The sequence below is a fragment of the Lemur catta genome, chromosome 11, assembly GCF_020740605.2.
Source record: "Lemur catta isolate mLemCat1 chromosome 11, mLemCat1.pri, whole genome shotgun sequence".
Lineage (NCBI taxonomy): Eukaryota > Metazoa > Chordata > Mammalia > Primates > Lemuridae > Lemur > Lemur catta.
The window spans coordinates 78874040-78892928 of NC_059138.1; positions in this window are offsets into that span (position 1 = coordinate 78874040).

An 18889-nucleotide genomic window follows, 5' to 3' on the forward strand; every position below is an offset into this window, starting at 1 on the left:
TATGAGAAGATGATTTGTCAGTGTTGGCAAAATTTGGATTACAAAATTCATAAACATGAGTCAAAATGGGCTAAAGGGTGGAATCACACTACCACCTGGTCAGATGGTGAAATCAAAAGTATGGAATAAAATAGCTACATGAAAACCATCTGTATTCCTTCCTTCTGGCAGCAAATCTTAATTATTATTCCATACTTAACTGAAATTTGACATCTTGCAGTCAGCCTCTTCTGATCCAAGGCAGACTATTTTGACCCCAACGTTTGCACCCTACCATTTTTACCTGAGGATGCATTGACTTCCCCATACAGCTTTTAAAAATTCATCAAAGTTGAGGGAAGATTTTTGAGTGGTAGGGTATTTTCATAATAGAACAGCCTTACAATATCTGAGAGTCATCAGTTACAATTTTATTACAGTTTAATAAAATAAAAACTATTATTCAATTCATAATATGTATTACTAAAGATAATATATAAAAATGTTATTCAATTAACTGCCTAAAAAGTCACTTCTTGTTTGTAAGATTAAAACCTATAACAATTCACCAAAAATGAAGAACTTAGGTAAGAAATATTCAATATAAAATAAAACTGTTCATAATTAAACTATACATGGTAGCATTAGTTTTGGTTAAAATTGATGGAAGAATAAAAAAACTGCTTTCAAAATTTAGATCTGCATAATTGACCTCAAGATATCAAACTTGATGGAAATAAATAATCACAGAATAAAATTTGTAGTTATAGCTATAATTTGCAATCTTAACACAAAGCAAAAAAACTTGATTGATTAATCAAAAATTGGTTATGTAATTTATGGTCAAAAAATTGACTCTGATGAAGAGAATATTGGTAAAATAAAAAGTGAGAAAGAATTGGTAATTTTAAAAATTGCCTTATATAGAAATTAATAAAAAAAACTCTTAATAAAAAGTCATCAGTGTTGTTTCATTTATTCAACAAATATTTATTGAGCATCAATTATGTGATAGGCTATAGGGATTCAACAGTGAATACGGTAAGATGCTTCCCTCGACGACTGTACATTCTCAATGGGGATAGTTCCTATCTGCTTAAAATATTGGTATTTATCTATATGGATTTAAAATATCTGTTGGGCCAAAATGATGCACTCCCCTTGACTCAATTATTTCTTTTAGGAAGAAATTTAGAACTATGTGTCAAGAGCCTTCAAAAGGTTCATAAATTTTGCTTCGGTACTTATGCTTTTAAATATGTTCCATAAAGACATAAACTAAATATGAAAGAGTTATATCCTCAAGTGATGATTAAAAAGTTATTTATAAGAGAAAAATTAGCAAATACCCCTAACCATGGGGCGTTAGGGGAATATTGAGTAAACTGTGCCACGTTCTCTTGCTGCCTGGTGATTATTTTCCAGAGCAGCAGTTCCATGTTTATATCTGCTCATTTATGTTTGTATGGAAATGAAAATAATATTTTCCCCAGACTCCTTAGCAGTTTCGCAAGCTGGCATTTTGTGGGTGGTTGTGTGATGTCGCTGAGTGACAGAACCTTGGAAACACAAAGGCTACTGCTGCTGCTGTTTCAAGTCCAGGACACCGAACACCAAGGACTTGAGTTGGGGCCGAGTCACAGGATCAGAATGTAATCTCCGTGATGGCTCAGCCGGCCCAGCCTAGAGGCTGGAGGACGGAGGGGCCAAAGAAACGTGAAACGTACTCAATAATGCAAGTAGAACCCAACACCCCATCCTTCTTGCATTCATGTATTCATTCATTCAACACATATTTATGGAGTGGCTGATGTGCACCAGACATTGTTTTAGATGCTGGAGATTTGGTGGTGAGCGAGAGAGATCAAAATTCCTGCCCTTTTTGGAGCCTGCATTCTGGTAGAGGTGGGCAGGAATAAAACAAAATAAGTAACCAGATTATACAGTCTATTAGAAGTTGAGAAGTAGGATGGAAACAAACAAAGCAGAAAGAGGGTATAGGGAAAAGTGGGTCTGAAATTTTAAACTGGCCGGTCAGAGGAGCCAATGAGGAGGAGATGACATTTGAGTAGATTTGGGAGGAAGGAGACTCGGACATGCAGATATCGGAGAGAAGGTGCACCAGGCATAGGGAAGAACCTTCTCTTATTTTCTACCCTTGAACTTCGTCTCTGGCTCAGTCTGTCCATAATGGTAATAACCTTGAAGTCACTTGTGTACAAAAATAAAAGTAAAAAAAAAATGGTAATAACCTAACCTGAATAATTGACTCTCAGTTAATGAATTATTGGAACTTTGGAAGAGGAACCCCAAAAGAACAGAATTATCTTAACATTTGTTAGAGATTATTTCGAGTCTGTGGCTTTCTAACCTGTCTGGGAGCTTCTGAGGCCTCATGAACCCTCTCTCTGCCCTTAGAGTTCTAAGATATGTTCTTCGGAAACTTACCCTGAGAGATTGCTGCTCAGTGAAAAAACGGTCTTATTCTTAAATGAATTGAGGAAATACAGCATGTTGCCTTCCCAGTTTGGAGGTTACTTTTGAAAAGCCCTGCAATAAAGAAACCTGTTGAATTTGGTTTAACTCTGAGTTTCTCTACCTTATTCTCGTGCTGTGGCTATTAATATCCTAGGGAACAGATTTCAGCAGAAGATATTTGTCCACACAATGGTGTTTCACGCTGGCTACAGACTGTCTGGTTAATTGTTACTTCTTCCTCCATAATGTCAGTTTTGTTGGGTTTTCAGGCAGGGGTAGATGACAAAATTCTCCAGCATGTCCACTGGGTCCTGGACAGAAAATGTTTGTGGATGAAATTGACTTGCTGACTAAATGTAGACAGTTAAAAATGTGGCTCGGCAGAAGAGATCAGTCAGGGCTTCTTGAAGGTGAGCGAGAAAATATTGGGGGAAGAGAAAGGACTCTGTCTATCCAGAGACCCAATTTTATCACACAGGTAAAACAAGGGAACCAGGAATTGGGGCAAGGTTGGGGGGAACTTATGGGTAGATGAGTTCTGCACAGAAAATCTCCCAAATTGTTGCCTTTGTTGTCCAGTCTGCTGCACTCCCATCCAACTCTCCTTCCTATCACTGGCCTTTCCTGTCCCCTCTGTAGCTACTGAACAAATCCTGGGCCCTGGTTAGTGTTTTCTTCTTCAACTTTTCTGCCATCCTTTAATCTTGTTCTCTGCTATTTTTTTCTTTCCTTTTGGCCAGTCTTTTATTTCCCATTCCCTATATTTCCCGTTTGCTTTCCATCCTCTTTCTAGCTCCCCACACGCAGTATCATTCCACATCCCGTATATGACCCGCCCACCCTGTTGCCTGCTCCATGGGGCCTGTCTCTTGTCCCTGCTTCCACCTGGCCATTATATTTCCGGTCTTCATCTCAGAGGAAAAGAGACCTTTATTTCTTTGATGCATGTTTTTGCATCACCCATGTGACACCTGTGTTGTTAAGGCAATTCTTTTTGACTTTGCTCACATTTTTAGTAATATGTAGGATTTACGTTTACATTATAACAAAATCCCATATCTGGGAATGTGAGACGGATTTCCATTGTCACCGCATTCATCATTCCTGGGGATTTATTCAATCATTCCTTCACTGAGCAATGTTTGTGTGAGAGTCACTAAGGATGGGGAGATAGAAGACACAGTTCTGCTCAGAAGGAGCTCATGGTCTAGTGAGAGACACGTGACAAGAGCAGGTGATCTCAACAGGGTGCAGCAAGTGCCCTGCTAGGGGCCAGGAAGGGATGTGATCCCGGGAGGGTCCCTCATCCAGCCCAGGAAGGTCAGGAATAGCTTTTCAGTCTCAAAGGTAACTAGTGAAATAGTACAAATTTGAGTTTTCAACTGAAAATTGAAGTTTGGAAAACTTTTATCTTTCACTCTGAGCGTGAGAGTTTCTCAATACTTAAACAGTTTTCTGATAAGATCAGAGGTATTATTAATAAATGAGATTTTAAAAAATACTGTACAATAAAAGTATTGACATTGGGAAGATTTGCATAATTCAGTGTAATATTTTCCAATGCATTATGCTGTAAAATCATGCATGGAAAAAATGCACACTCAAAATGAAAGATAGACAATGGATTTAATGTGAGAGAGCATGAAATGTTCAATTACCTTGTTTCAAATTCTATACTACAACTCACCTTTACGAAACTATCACGTGTAGCATTTTGGTATACAATCAAAGAAAGATATCTAAAATTATATGAAAAGAATTGAAAATATTCCTGCTTTGCCAACTACATCAGTGTGTGAGGCTGGATTTTCTTCATATACTTCAACCCAAGCACCATATTGCAAGGTATGGAGTGGAGAAGCAGAGAGGATCCTGCTGTTTTTATTGAGTCAGACACTAAAGAAATTTGAAAATATGTAAAAGAGTGTTACTCTTTTCTCCTTTTATTGTTTTAGAAAATATAGTTATTTTCCAACTATTTTAAAAGTATGTATTTTAACATGTAATTATTATTACTTTAAGTAATTAATATTTTTAAATTTTCTCAGTTTCAGTTGGTAAATGGTAAATATTGCTAGCTATGTCCCATATAAACTAAGCTCTTTGGAGTTCTTAATAATTTTTAAGAACGTAAAGAGGTCCTGGGACCTAAAAATTTGAGAATCACTGGACTAGACAATCCTTTCTTAGCTTCCAAGGAGTCAAACTACGGGTCTGATGTCTGTGGGTGCCGTGTGCCACGCTGGAGACTCTCTTTAGTCTGATTCTTTCCCTGAACTTGGAGAAAAGTGATTTTGATTTTTGCTAATAAAAGTTTTGTTTTTTTTTTTAGTAAGTCCCAATGATCAGTCACTCGCAGGTACTTACCTCTCCCCATGTGAGAATGCTGCTGCTGCCTGTTGTCAAATACAGAATTTTTGAATTGCCATGGGTTTACCATCCCATCCCAATTGAGTTTAGTTTTCTGCCTTTAACAAAGTTTTAGGTATCCTTGTGATGTTATTCTTACCATATCGCTGCACAGATGTTTATGGAGTGCGTTCTATGTGTGTGGCATTTTTCTAGGGGGTGGGGATACAGTGACAATGAAGCAGATGCTGTCCCTGCTCCTGTGGAGTCCATAATCTAGCAGAAGAATGTCATGAGCAGTATTTAACCACACACTCTGTGTTGGGTTCTGTGCATTTATACATATGGTATTTCATTATCACAACAATGCTCTTGGGTTAGTACAAATATCCCCATTTTCCATAGAAGGAAACTTAGGCCCAGAAAAATTATTATTAACAAATGTGCCCATACTCACTATAGCAAACCCTCTTGGTATACCCCGACCAGACTTCCCCGGTCGTCTTCACCAGCGCTGTGCCTCCGTCCCTAGGTTTGGTGAGCCTTGCTTGTGGCTGCAAAATTCTTCAGAGACTTGCCCATGGGCTGCCATAGCTGCCTCACTTGTATCCAAGTGCCCAGGAGTTTATTACTGAACCTCCACCCACTAGCTGATGACTAACTGGTGAACAAGTACAAAAAAACAAAGCCCAGCTTCCTTCGCCTCTGGATAAACTCTGGGGTGCAATTTATACTTCTGAGCTCCCTAAGAATCAAGTTGGGGGTGGCCTTCAGCTGAAATCATACCACATCGCTTCTTCTCCTTCCCCAGTCTGCTTCTCCAACATGTGCCACTGCGAGTGCTTTACTGATAAATCACTTGCATCTTTGCCTCTGAATCTGCATCTGGGAGTCTCTGAAGACAGTCGCCCACCTAAGCCGCAGAAGTCAGGATTTGAACCCAAGGCCCTGGGACTCACGCACACACGTGCTTTCAACCAGCACACTTGACTGTGTGTTCTCAGAGCAGGGGGTCGGTCCATCCAGATGTCGATGCTACATGACCATGCTTCTCAAGGTACTGCACGCGAAAGTGTCTGCTTTCACCTTGAGAATATGTTTCGCACCCCTTTGAAAAAATCCTTGACGGAGGGGAAAGTGATGTTCACCTAGGCCTTCATGCTTATATAAAACCAGTCAACTTAATATAAGTGTCCATGTGGGCACATGCCAGCTTCCCTCCCCCACTCACATCAAGTAAAAATAAACGAAATATTGGTAAACTCTTCTTTCCTGCTGCCCGTGGTGATAACAGACAAGTTAATGGAGAAATAGTAGGTTGACAATTCCGTTCCACTGACCCCTTCCATTGCATCAGCCGCAGCAGTTAGAATTTCATACGCCGTCACCATCTCACACACTCACCGTGCCGCCCCTTGCTTGGGTTCCCCTAAACCTGAGTCAGGGTGAATATAAGCACCCATTAATTGCCTTTACAGAAAATTAAGTAGTCGGATCCTGACTACTCGTTGCCCCTTTGTATTTCAAGGTCCTTGACTTTGTCTTGTGCTAAAATTCATGGGAGGCACAGGAACGTGTATCCCCAAAGCAGCCTTAGCATGAAAGACATTTCTGTGAAAAGCGTTCCTCCCTACTACCACAGAACTGTTTATTTTTTCAATTAACAAAGGATAAGGTGGTCCACTGGGGAATTTTGGCTTGGAGCCCCAGAGTTTAAATACATATGCTAAGTGGGAGGTTAAAAAGACCTTAGATTAATCCAGTTCTTGCAACACCTGGGGCTGGGGCTAGGGCTGGAGCTGGGGCTGGGGCTGGGGCTGGGGGTGGGGGCAGTTACTCTAAGCACTAACCTTTGAAGGAGCAGTTCTGTTCTTGTTTGGAGGCAGATGCAGGCTTTATGTGTTGCACCTCGCTATACTCAGCTGATGAGTACAGCGCACCTTTGGCATGCCCTAGTATCTACTCTCATGCCTTTATTTTACTTTGTCTCTCCTCCTCAACAAATGGTACCTTATTATCTAACTTGATCCTTAGCATACGGACTTCAGGACACAGCCCATGTTTTGATTTAAGGACTAATGATTCCCCAGAGTGAGCTTTGGGGAGGCTGGGTTAGGTGGTCCAAGCTCCCCTTGGGTTAGACTAAATGCAGTACTTTTCTTCTTTTCCCCTGCTGACAGGTCTATCAAGTTTCAAAAGAGATCACACCTCTATGTAGAAATTCTACAAATTCTGTGGCTCTTTTCTGTGAAATTTTCTGTGGCAGAAATTGACAAAAAGAAAGGGGCAAGGCTCATCAGAGCTGCTGAGATTACCAATGAGGGCAGAGTGAGAGACCACACGTTGAAAACTTTCCTTTTTATTTCCTTCCTTCCCCTGTCTCCTCTGGTCTGAAAGTACAAATGTTTGAAACTCCCCAAAGAGTGGGGATGGCCAGTGACCAGTCTGACCCTGGGAGAGGCTAGACTTCTAGAATACCTTCAGCAGAGGGTCCCGATACGATTTTTCGAATTTATGCTCAGATCTATAGAATTGGCAAGTCTGTACAACATTTAGGCATCTGTTGATTCTAGTGAAGTCTTGCAGAAGAGATATTTCTTTTCATTGTGGCATCGATGTCATTTATAACGGGTGGCATTGTGTACCTGACTTTCTCTCCTTCTCTCTCATTCTCCATTTCACTGACATTTACTTAAAGGAACAGTCTCTTGAAAAGCACGTGTGTTATGATCTGAACATTCATGAGCAAACTGCAAAGCCTTCTTAGAACACAGGATCCCTCCCTACTGGGCACTGTGCAGTAGTGTTTACATAATAAAACTTAAAGAGATGGAGGGTAGAAGAGTCTTCCGGCTTATGATTCAGATTAGTTTTGTGGCACCCATAAAAGACCAACCACCCCCAGAAGGTGGATTTCCATCTCAGCTCAGGGAATGCACTAACACGAGGGGGCTCGGCCAGTTCTCTCAACCTGGGTAAATTTGAGGGGTGGGAAAACTTGGTTTGCCTCCTACAACTCCTCCGCTTCCCAGAGAGTGTCTTGGTCTCTTCTTCCTCCCCTCATCTCACATAATCTCTTGCTGTGCCCTCAAACCCAGTGATTCTGGTGTTGGGTAAAGTTGAGTTTAATTCAACAAGGTAGCTTCCCTCTGCATTTAAGTCTTATCTTTAATTATGAGAGGAAAGCTTCTGTCTTTTTAAAGGCATTGTGGGGGGCTTAGGGGCGTACTGAGGACACAGAAAGGAAACTTCTTGAGGAACTCTTGACCAAGAGAAACATCATCTGAAAATGCCTAAGCTAACAAAACCGAGTTTAGGACATCTGCTTCTGGCCCATTCTCATTAACCACCACGTCCCTGGAGACTGGTTTTCCTCCTAATATGGTGAAATATGCCAAAAGCAAGTAAATTCTCCTGTGGGATTTAAAGGATTTAACTGAATCACATGGAAAGTTACCAGATTTTCTGAGTGATTTATGTGGTAGAAGCATGGTTCTATTTGGATGAATTTCTTGCTGTCTCACAGAAAAAAGAAAGCAAAATACTCAATATATACTCATCAAGTGGTTCCAAGAGCCTTGCCTTGAAAAAAAAAAAAAAGACATAGCCTTTTTAAAAGGTTACTTTAGAAGTACAAAAAAATCATATTTTTGTAGTAAGAGTTATCACATTGCCAATTTTTTTCATCGGTGCTGTAAATAAAGTCACTTTTCCTGTTAGTGCATCATTTAATTGCTCATAAATAAGAAGGTGTGTGTATGGTCTTAATCTAAGTGTTAACACATTGGATAGAAATGTGAAGTCCCTCAAATTTATACCAAACACTTTAAACACATGAGATAAATTTTGGAAGCTGGAGGCCACATGGTGATGCTGGGTCCCAGACACATGCCCTTACTCCCTCAAAAATCTATGGCATCTCTTAAAAGTTGAAGTTCAGTTCCACTTAAAAAGGCATCATTTCCATTCTCTGCCCTATTTTAAAATGAAACAGCAGAAATGAATTCTGCTGGGTTCTGTTCACATTTCAGTGACCCTAGAGAAGTCCAGAGAAAGAACACTTCTCAATCAAACATTTAGTTACCATTGGCTGCAGAGACCCCAGATGGTGCATGATATTTTTCAATGACTATGGCAAAATACATTGCTGGAGAATCCAGAAAAAATAGACAACTAAATTCTTGTTTTTTAAAGGCATCTTCAGCTGAAGAGGCAAGAATTATCAAAGATTGTTTCATCATAGCAAAGAAAAGAGTGACATGTTCTTAAGAAGGATAGAATTAGGGGATCCAAATGGAAGTCAAGTCATCGAGTATGTTCTGCACTCCAGTGTTGGGATGTATTTGGGAATGCCCTGGGAGCACTCCGGATTTGTCTCTTCCCTGTGCGCCACCTAGCAAGTTTCTATTCAGCACGTGAAAATCAGCAGTGGTCCAACGAGGAAATTTGGAGGCTTATATAGAGTAAGCGACAAATCTTCTTGGTTTAGAAATGTGGTTCTTCAAATATTAGGTTTATAGATCATTTTGAGAAACTGAAGCCAAGAAAAAGGAAACATACATATCATATACCCATTGCATTTCTCATTCAGTTCCAGGTCTAGAATAATAATAAACTTCAGGTCTAGAATATCATTACGGGAAGATTTCCATTAAGGTCTGCTTAAAGAATGTCCATAGTAAGTGAGAGGGAAGAAATAGGATTCTGACCTTGGGCAGTGATATAATTCCTTTTACTAGTGACCAATTAATCAACCCATCAGAATAACCTTTGCTCTTTCTTTTAAGTGGTTTATAAAAAGGAACAACGGAAATGGCACTGCTAGGAGCTTTTCAGAACTGGAAGTAGGGTCAAATTGGCTCAAAAACAAATAAGGATAATATAATAAACACCAAATTCAACTGTTAAAGATATTCAAGCCAGAGAAGCAAAGGAGGAAATGCTGATTATTTGGGGGAGAAATTGTGGAAGGAGGGTGGGAAGGGAAGACCAGATGTTCAATTTTCAACATTAATGTTTCTGAAGCCAAGAATATATTGCTGACCCAAGCATGATAAAATGTGCAGGGATTTCCAGCAATCCACAGTCAGCTGACCTGTTTAAGGAGAAAAACAACAATTTTAAAATAATAAAGTTAGGCTGTAAATATAATTTTCTTATCTGGGGTTCTGGTTATTTATACCTCAAAATGAATAGCTGCATAAAGATCTTATTGTTTCTCATTGGAACAAGATTTAAGCCCAGGGAATGCCTTGACTTCAAGAGGTTATCAGAAGAAAATGTTATATTTTTATGTGATAGGCTGACATGGGTTTTATTCAATAGCCAATCTGACATTTAGCAAGATGCTATCAATTATACTAAACAAAATAGAAGTCTTCACTGTATTGTTGGTTATGTGGCAATACTGTTTTCTCTTTCCAAGAGTTGATGGGAATGAATTATTTTGTTTTTCATTTGAGCCATTCTATGTTTGTTGTCACTGTTTTTAGAATAAAATAACTTTACCAATAACACTGAGTAGCTATACATTGTCTTAATAGTGTGAAATTTTGTACATTTGGTTGGCTGCTTAATGACATCATTTAAAAGTTTGCAATCTTTCCACTTCTGATTTGACCTCCCAATTACCAAACTGAGGAAAAATGACTTTTATAAGGACATGAGTCCAACTGAAACTTTGCAAGGTTGGAATTATTTAATTTTTGGAAGTTGTGCTTCATCCAAAAGCCTTCTGTGGTTTGTGTACCCCAAGAATGATTTTCTATCCAAGTCATATTTGAATAAAGCAAAGGATAACAACATGTCCTATGTTTCCAGGAAACATAATCTGGTGCAGGGTTGAGTCCATTATCTTCTCTTCCACCACCCTTTATGATATAGGCTTATAGGAGGTTTATTGAGAGCTCACCTACACAAAGAGGATTTCATTGCATTAGCCAAGTCACACAACAGAAGCTGTTAAGTTTAGGTCAGGTTTTAAAAATTATATCCTGAATAAGTATATTTCCTTTTTTGTCACAATATACAGTTTATGATTTACAATATCAAAGAGACAGTAGATTATTTTCAGCAGAAGTAATCCTGTTGTTCTTTTTTCTCTCCTCTACTCAAGATAGACATTTTTTGGCTGTTTTCTTAGAAAGAATGACCTCAAGCCAGCTATGATTTTGGCAACCTCAGTAAATACAAGGTGATTTTGTGTTGCCCCTTGTTGTTGATTTAAACATTTTATAATCCTAAAAATATCTCAGCTTTCCAAGTCTTGGGCCTATTTATTCCTGCAGTTCAACCTGCTCTACCTTTCCCGCAGCCATGCAGGGAAATAAGGCCTCTAAAACTGGTGAGGTAAACACAAGGTCAGTGATCAGAGGGAACACTACCCTAGGCCTAGGTCTCTCATTCAGTCCTGGATTTGGCCATGACATAGAGAGATTATACAGCTTGATCTGATTCAGGTTAACTAAAACCTACTGTGAGAATTTGATGGGCTTTGTCCCATGTGAAACATTCAAACGAGCAACTTGTTGAGGAGTCTGAAGAGTGAAGTGATGCTTCCCTGAACTTATATGAGCAGAATCGGTGGCATTTTTGTGCCTATATGTTAATAAGTGCTTGTTTATGAGGCAGAATTTGGTTGGAGACTTGCTTTCATTGTAACACACTATCTGCTATTGAGAGTTTGAGAAACTTAATAACTCTCATCTCCTAACAAAGCCTAAAGGAATCAACCAAAAAGAACCGGACAATTGTGAATGACCAAGTTGACTTTGGTCATTCTGCAACAGTGCTGATGAGACAAGGGGTTAATACATCAGACAACTAACTGTATTCCTTGTGAGATAAAGTAGCCCCCCTGTGTCCCCCTAGCATTTGCCTTTGTTATGACAAATTGATTCAACAGCTGAGCTATCGGTTAATTTAAGAGACCTTAGAGGCACAGTGGCACCAGTCCTTTCACTCAAAGACCTTTCCTGGTGTCCTATTTCCCAAGAACTAAGTCCAACTCCTTTGTCTTGAATTCAAAGCTCTTATGACTTAGGTTTTCTCCTCTCCACCATGTGTCAAATTGGACAACTTCTGAAAGGTGGACAGTTCATGTACTTACTTGGTTCCCTGTCTTTGCTCATTTAATCCCATCCATCAAAATGATCTTCCCTCCCATTGGCTTTGGATGAACAGTGTTTACTCTATTGCAGGCCTTTGGATACAGAGATAAATAAGTCATGGTCTCCTCCCCTAAGAAGATTATTTAGTGTGTGAGTTGGCCATATCGACAAGCAATTGCAATGTAATTTGGTGTGTGATACGATAGGTTTCTGTGGGTAAATTAAATATGGTCACCCAATTCTTTGTGGCTTCTCTTATTAAAAAGAGGATTCTTTTTCCCCGACCCCTTGAACCTGGGCTGTCCCTGTGTTTTGCTCTGACTTCTGGAACGCAGTGGAGGTGACATTGTGTCATTTCTCAGCCTTGGGCTCTAGAGGACCTGCCAGCTTCTGAATCCCCCTTGCAATCCTGCTGCCATGTAAAGATGCTCTGTTGAGCCTACTGGGAATTGGGGGGCCACACGGAAGAGAATGGAGGTGGCTCAGCTGGTAGCAGCATTGCAGTAATCAGGTTTTTTATTTTCTGTGTGTTATGATGTTTTAACATCTTGGAGGTCTTCCAGACCTGAGGAGAGACTGCCCCTCGCAGGGCTAATTCCTAGGGGTGTTGGCCATCCACGCTCAGACTGCCCCACCTAGAGCTGTGCCCTCACCTCCTTGTCTAACTCTCACAGGCCAAGCCAATATTTCCCCTCCCTACATCAACCCTGGGCCAGGTACCAGACAACTAGGGACAGTCCTTATGTTTTGATCCAAAACTTGGTACTTTCCCTCATGGCCCTGCGTGACACGGTGTGCCCCCTTCTCTGGGGAAATGTAAGTGATAAAAAGGTCTTTTCAAGGTCGTTAGCCTCTCTGTGTTGTCACCCAGCCACTTGCATATATTAAAGTCCTGTGGATACAAATTTTAGAACCAGCAGCAACCAGGTGGACTGTCCGGCCTCAGTCAGGCCTTCAGGTAACCGTAGCCACAGGGGAAACTAGCACAGCTTCCCAGCGGAATCCAGTTCAAACTGTAAAGTCATGAGAAAAAGAAAGTTTGTTGTGTAGGGGGAAATTATGCTTCAGTGGAAAACTATGCCTTGTCTAGAGCACAGCCTTCCAGATTATTGGGTTCTGATTCTATGGAAGCGATTTCACGATTCTGTAAATTGTGGACACCTGCTCTCAATCCGAAATACTTCTTGGCTGTGCACATGTGAATGAACTCTGTCTAGTGGAAGGACCACACTCCCTTTTCCTACGAAAGTTTTGTCTCCATTTCACCTTCATGTCAACATTTCTTTGCTCCATATAAATGTATGATTCTTTGATTTCTCTTATGAATCGTTTATTAATGTAACATCTACCCATTTCCCTCATTTAATTAATGAGTTAAATAAAATCTTTAACATGTGCTCATTCTATACTTGTTTGAGAGTCATGGTTTTGCCTTATTTTGAAAAGTATCCCTTAACATAGTTATCTTAAACCATTAAGTTTTGGGCTGTAACAACAGATGAGCGAAGGCAATAATAGATATTTGAATCAATTGCTGACATCCCATCAGCCTTTATTTCTTTGCTATCATATTACTAATGGAAACATGTTGTTTCTTTGTGGCATAGAGGATAAGCATTTGTAAGGGAAAATATTGGAAGCACAACAACAATAACACTCTATAACATTCTGGGGTACAATAACTCGGCATCCTACAACTGACTAAAGGGAGGCAGTGGAATGATGAGGTTAAGGGTATGGTCTTTCCACGTTATATATGCTTGGGTTCAAACCCAGACTCCACCATATACCAGCTGTGTAAACTTGGGCACATTTGTTAATGTCTCTAAGTCTCAATTTCCTGGTGAACCAAAATCATACTCACTGTATAGGATCATAGTAAGTACTAAATAAGACTCTGTAGCAGACACCTTTGATTGCCCACCTGACATCCACTTCCTGACTTCTGAACAGGGCCCCAAGTTGGTCTAAGTGTCCAAGTTGCCCCCAGACCTAAGCAGTGTGAACCAAGCAGTCCATGGTCCTTCCCTGGCATCTGTGGTTGTTTGGGAGCAGGCACACGATTGAGCTGACCCAGTCATACAGACAGGAGTGGTTTGCAGCCCATGTTGGGAGAGAGCATTCTTTTCTTTTTTTTTTCCTCCTGTTAGGTGTGAATTGGGAAGAATATGGACGCTGATTGCTGTCGGCAGCCACCTTGTAACCAAGAGGCAAACCAGCCTTCAGGCAGAGTGTCTGTTGGGAGTCAGAAGAGCACAAGGACCGAGCTGTGAGCCCAGAGCCTGGCCTACGGTCACTATTCAGTCAGTGTAATCTCAGCAGCAGCCTGAGTTCTGTTGATTTGGAGAGGAACTCTTCTTTGAGTCTGTACCAAAAGGACTCTGGGGTGTTGGCCAGAGAGAATTGGAAGGCCTACTCTATTTCCCGTAGATTGTGTAAGGAAAGTGCAGTTTTATCATGTGACCATCCCTAAATGATTGTTCCCCTTAAAATCAAAACTCAAGTACAATTGGGATATTGGTCTCTGTATTCATTGCCTGTGGCCATATTCATTTCTGTCAAAATATAGTTTTTTTCTGCCAAGCTGTCGAAATCATGACTTTCAAGAGTTTGGCAAAAAAGCATTTTCCCATTAGAGATAGCATTTTTTTTTACTGTGATTTTTGCCCATTACATTATAAAACAAGAATAGCCAAAGTCTTGCTTCTATCTGCTAGCACTACCACAAAGCCACACTTCTATTTCAAACACTCTTTTGGGGATGTGATAACAGAGTGGGAAAATTTTGCTGCTGGCTAAAAGGTGGTAGATTAGATTTAAGCTTCCAAGCATTCTTCTGAATGCAGTTTTGCCAAAATGCAGGCATGCACGTGCACACATACAGACATGCACACACGCACTCACACACAAACTTAGCTTGCTTTTTTTGAGAAAACAAAAATGTAAAAACCACATGAAGGAGGAAGGAGCAAACCCTTTGACAAGGCGCCGAAGTCTTGCTTTCTTCTAGCCTCTTACAAGCAACAACCTGGTTTTAAGATGTGGGACAAGACAGGGAGTTCATCCAAAGTGATGCTCATCTTTTTTTTTATTTTTTTTTTTTGCTGGAGCTTTGAAATACAGAGACTAACTGGCAAATATTTAAAGCCCTGGAAAAGTGGCAAAACTTGCATGCTTCTGAAATGGAGTCACAGGATTGATCATTGTGTGATTTTTATGATGATCTGTTTTATCTCCTAATGAGACGCGTGAACCCGTTCTGATTCAGCTCGTCCATTCGGGCAGGTCTCTCTGGCATGCCCGGGTAGCACCCAGGAAAATTTCCACAGTCAAATATCAGCTTGTTTCTATACCAGCATCTAGTCCCCCTGTGATTGTCGGTGCCTGAGAAGTCCGAGTCCCAGTTAGGGTTAAATGTAAAATCCTGCCTGTTGGTACAATTCATTAAAAGACAATTTGCCTATAATAGCTACTTAATGTGTCTGCAGTATATTTTCACCATAGACAAAATCAATAGAGATGATCAATAGAAAGAATTATCACAAATTTCCTGACGACTCCGCGGTGGCAGCGGCTGGGAAGCCACGACAGAGGGGCGGGCTGATTTGCTGGGCGGCACTGGGTGGGGGTTTGTCTCTCAGCCATCAGAAGGCAGTCTAGACCGGTTATCTTGGAGTGCCAGCCTCAGGGCTCCCCAAGAGAGCTGCCACAGTTCCTCTTCCGGTTTATCCACTAGACCCATTACCTTGATATCCTCCTACTTCCTACCCTGGCTGTCAGCCCTTCCCTGACTGGAGACTGGATGGGGGGGGGGCGGGGCAGAGGCTTTGAGTCTGGACTGTTTTGATTTTCATTCTCGTTAACCCCAACCAGGAAACTCTTCAGAACAAGGGCAGCAGACTGCTCATTCACGCTGAGGGAGGTTGCACAGCAGCGAACATGTGCTTTCATTCCTGAGTTCTCCATGTTGCTTATTTATTTGTGTTTACCTCCTTTATCCATGCACAAAAGATTTGAGCCATCGTACAGCAATGACAACACACACAATATGGTGCAAATGGAATAGGAAGTCAAGGCCCTGATGAGGACATGGGGACTGTTTAGTGGCTGCAACTGAGTTGAACAAAAGGAGATGACTATTGCAGACCTGGACTCCCAATGCCTTTGAATGTCAAATCCCCCCACCCCCACCATGGGACTACTCTCTCCAGACTCCTGGTTATGTGAGTGGATCAAATGCTTTTGTCATTCTTAAATACTGGGAATTCTGTTCATTGCAGCTGATATATCCTACTGGTTCAGATAGGTACTATTATTATTTTTCTGGTATGGGTGAAGGCAGTTGAGGCTTGCCAAGGTGGCTTGGCTAGTGAGTGGCAATGCCTGGGTTTTTTTCTTCCTGTCTGACCCCAGAGCAATTCTCTAACTTCACCTGGGGTCCTGGTCAAAAGTATAGATTCCCCTACTTTACTCCTATTCAGGAACTCTGGGGTGGGGTCCCAGGAATCTCCATTCTAAGCAAGTAGCACAGGCAATTCTGATGCAAAGGCTTCCTGAATTCCATTTGAAGAATCATTGTTCTACCGTTATCTTTCCCCTCAATTAAGCTCATTTCTTTCCAGAGCCTTCTCTTTCTCTCACCACTTTGGGTGACATCACTGCAGCAGACACATGTCAGAGTAAATGTGGACACAGGTCTGCTCTAGTATAAAAGCATATGGCCCGAGCTCTCTGGGACCTGAGGCTGAAAAGTACCATCAGGAAGGGTGGAAGTAGGGCACAGTCATCCTTCCTCTTTTCTTCTCTCCTCTTGAGTGGTATTGTCTTACTGGTCAAAATGGACTTGTTGGGTGGTCACAGGTTGACACAACCGGCTTCACTTATTCAACCAACTGGCCAGCTCATTACTTGGGTGTTGACTCCCTGCAAAACAGTGAAGTGCAACCGTCATGAGTCTTTGTTTGTGGGAACATTTAGGGGAGGAGTGGGGAAAGTAGCACACACACTCGTTTTGATTGCAAAAGAAACCCACATGGTTCATTGTCATTCAGCTCTTTGGCTTTGCCTAGAATCCAGACGTAATATTGTAGGAAGCTGTGAAACCAAAGTTTTGAATTTTTCTCAAGAATTTCATTTTTAATAATAAAAAAAATCACCAAACCCATGTGTCCTATAAAAATAAATGAACGTTTTCACTCTTGAACCAATAAAGCCGATGAAAGTTGGAAGCCACAGAATGGTTTCTGTGTAGCTCATCCAGGCTGTGCAAGGCCTTGGAGAAGGAATCAGTTTATGTTTTGCAGATGGGGGAAACTGAGGAAACACCAGTTCCACATCCCTGGGTGTGGCCATTGGAAAGTTGCCTGCCAGCTGCTCTGGTTTGGAAGAGCAGCTCCTCTGAGAGTTGTAGAAAAGCCTAGATTCTGTAGCATGGCATGTTCCAGCCCAGCCGGCACGTCCGGCTGTGTTTCCGGCTGGGCCTTTCTTGTTTCCAAAGACCTGTGGTTCTTCAGAAGGTCATGTTGTTTCATGCCTTTGCCCTGCTGCCCCTTGTTGATGCAGTGCTGTTCCGCTGCTTTCCCACACACCAAGTGCCCACCCGTCCGTTGCTCACTCATCACCAGAGGCTGCCGGTCCTCCCATGGGGCTGCATCCTCTGGCCCTGCCACAGCACTGGAGCACACACTGACATTTATGGCCATCCCACCGTCTCCCAACAGAACACACACGGAGCCTCTCGAAGGCTAGATCCTGTTGAATTTATCTTTAGGTTCCCAGGACGAGTCACATGGCCAGGCACACAATAAAGGCTCATTAAATACAGTTGCAGGGATAAGTGGATAAACCAACGCAGACATGGGGTAATGTGAGAAAAAGAGATCTCCTCCTGCCTCCTGTTCCTCCCTAAAAGAAGTTGCAGGAAAAAACAAGAGGGAGGAAGCCCATTCAACTTTCTGGCCAGCTTTTTCCCAGGGGCTGTGTCTCCTCGCTGGGTCTAAGGAATGTAAACACTGGAACTATGGTTCAGATTCCTTTCACTGATAAATAACTTCTTCCATTATAAAAAAGGAAGAAGGAAAACTGACAGTCACTTGCAGGGAGTGATTTCTGCTAGGCTGCCAGGGAGCATGTTTGTGGCTGTGATGAGTATTTGGGCAAAGACACTACAGAGGGCTGGGATCACTTAAGGCCTACCCTGTTTTGGGGGAAAAATTTTAAGGCTTTTCTTCCCTGGAGAGGGAAGACTTACACCCTGGCAGCTGCTGTCACGCTACTCCCAGTTAGTACTGAATGAGAAAACCCTGGGCTTTGACACAATTGCCTCTCCTGCTCCTTCAGTACAAAGGCTGGAAATTGAGTATGCGGTCCCACAGTTAGGGGGATGGTCCCTGCAGAACATGGTGTCAACTTCCCCACCAGGGGGCTGGAGCCAGGCCAGGGCTGACATTTTACCCAGGCCTCCAGGCAAGGCCGCCCACTGTGATGGGGCTGCCCCCAGCCTACCCTGTGCCACCCTGCTATCCTGCTGTCTTCCCAAGGATCAGGTAGAAGTTGCTTTGAGATAGCAACAAAAGGCTCAGGTATTTGAATTTTCATGGTGGGAGGCTGGGAAATTGGGAATGGTTATTGATGGGAGAGGTTTATGACATGGTGCTAGGGAGAAAGTTCTGAATCTTTAGTAGAATGAACTTTGTTCATTTCAGTGAGGTACATAATATACCAAAGGAAAAAAAGACAGAGGTGAGGTGGGTGTGACATGGGACAAGGAAAGGAATTAACCTTCCCAAGAGTCTGGTCTAGTGGTGCTGCTTTATATGCATAATCTCACTTAATCTACCCAGAGACGTGTACTGCTACCTGCTGTCCACAGATGACAATCCTACTCTAAGAGGGCCGGAGAGCCTGCCTGAAGCTATGCAGTCAGTCAGTAGACTGGGGGGCCAGGTTGTGCATAGGGACTGTCTGCGTCCAGA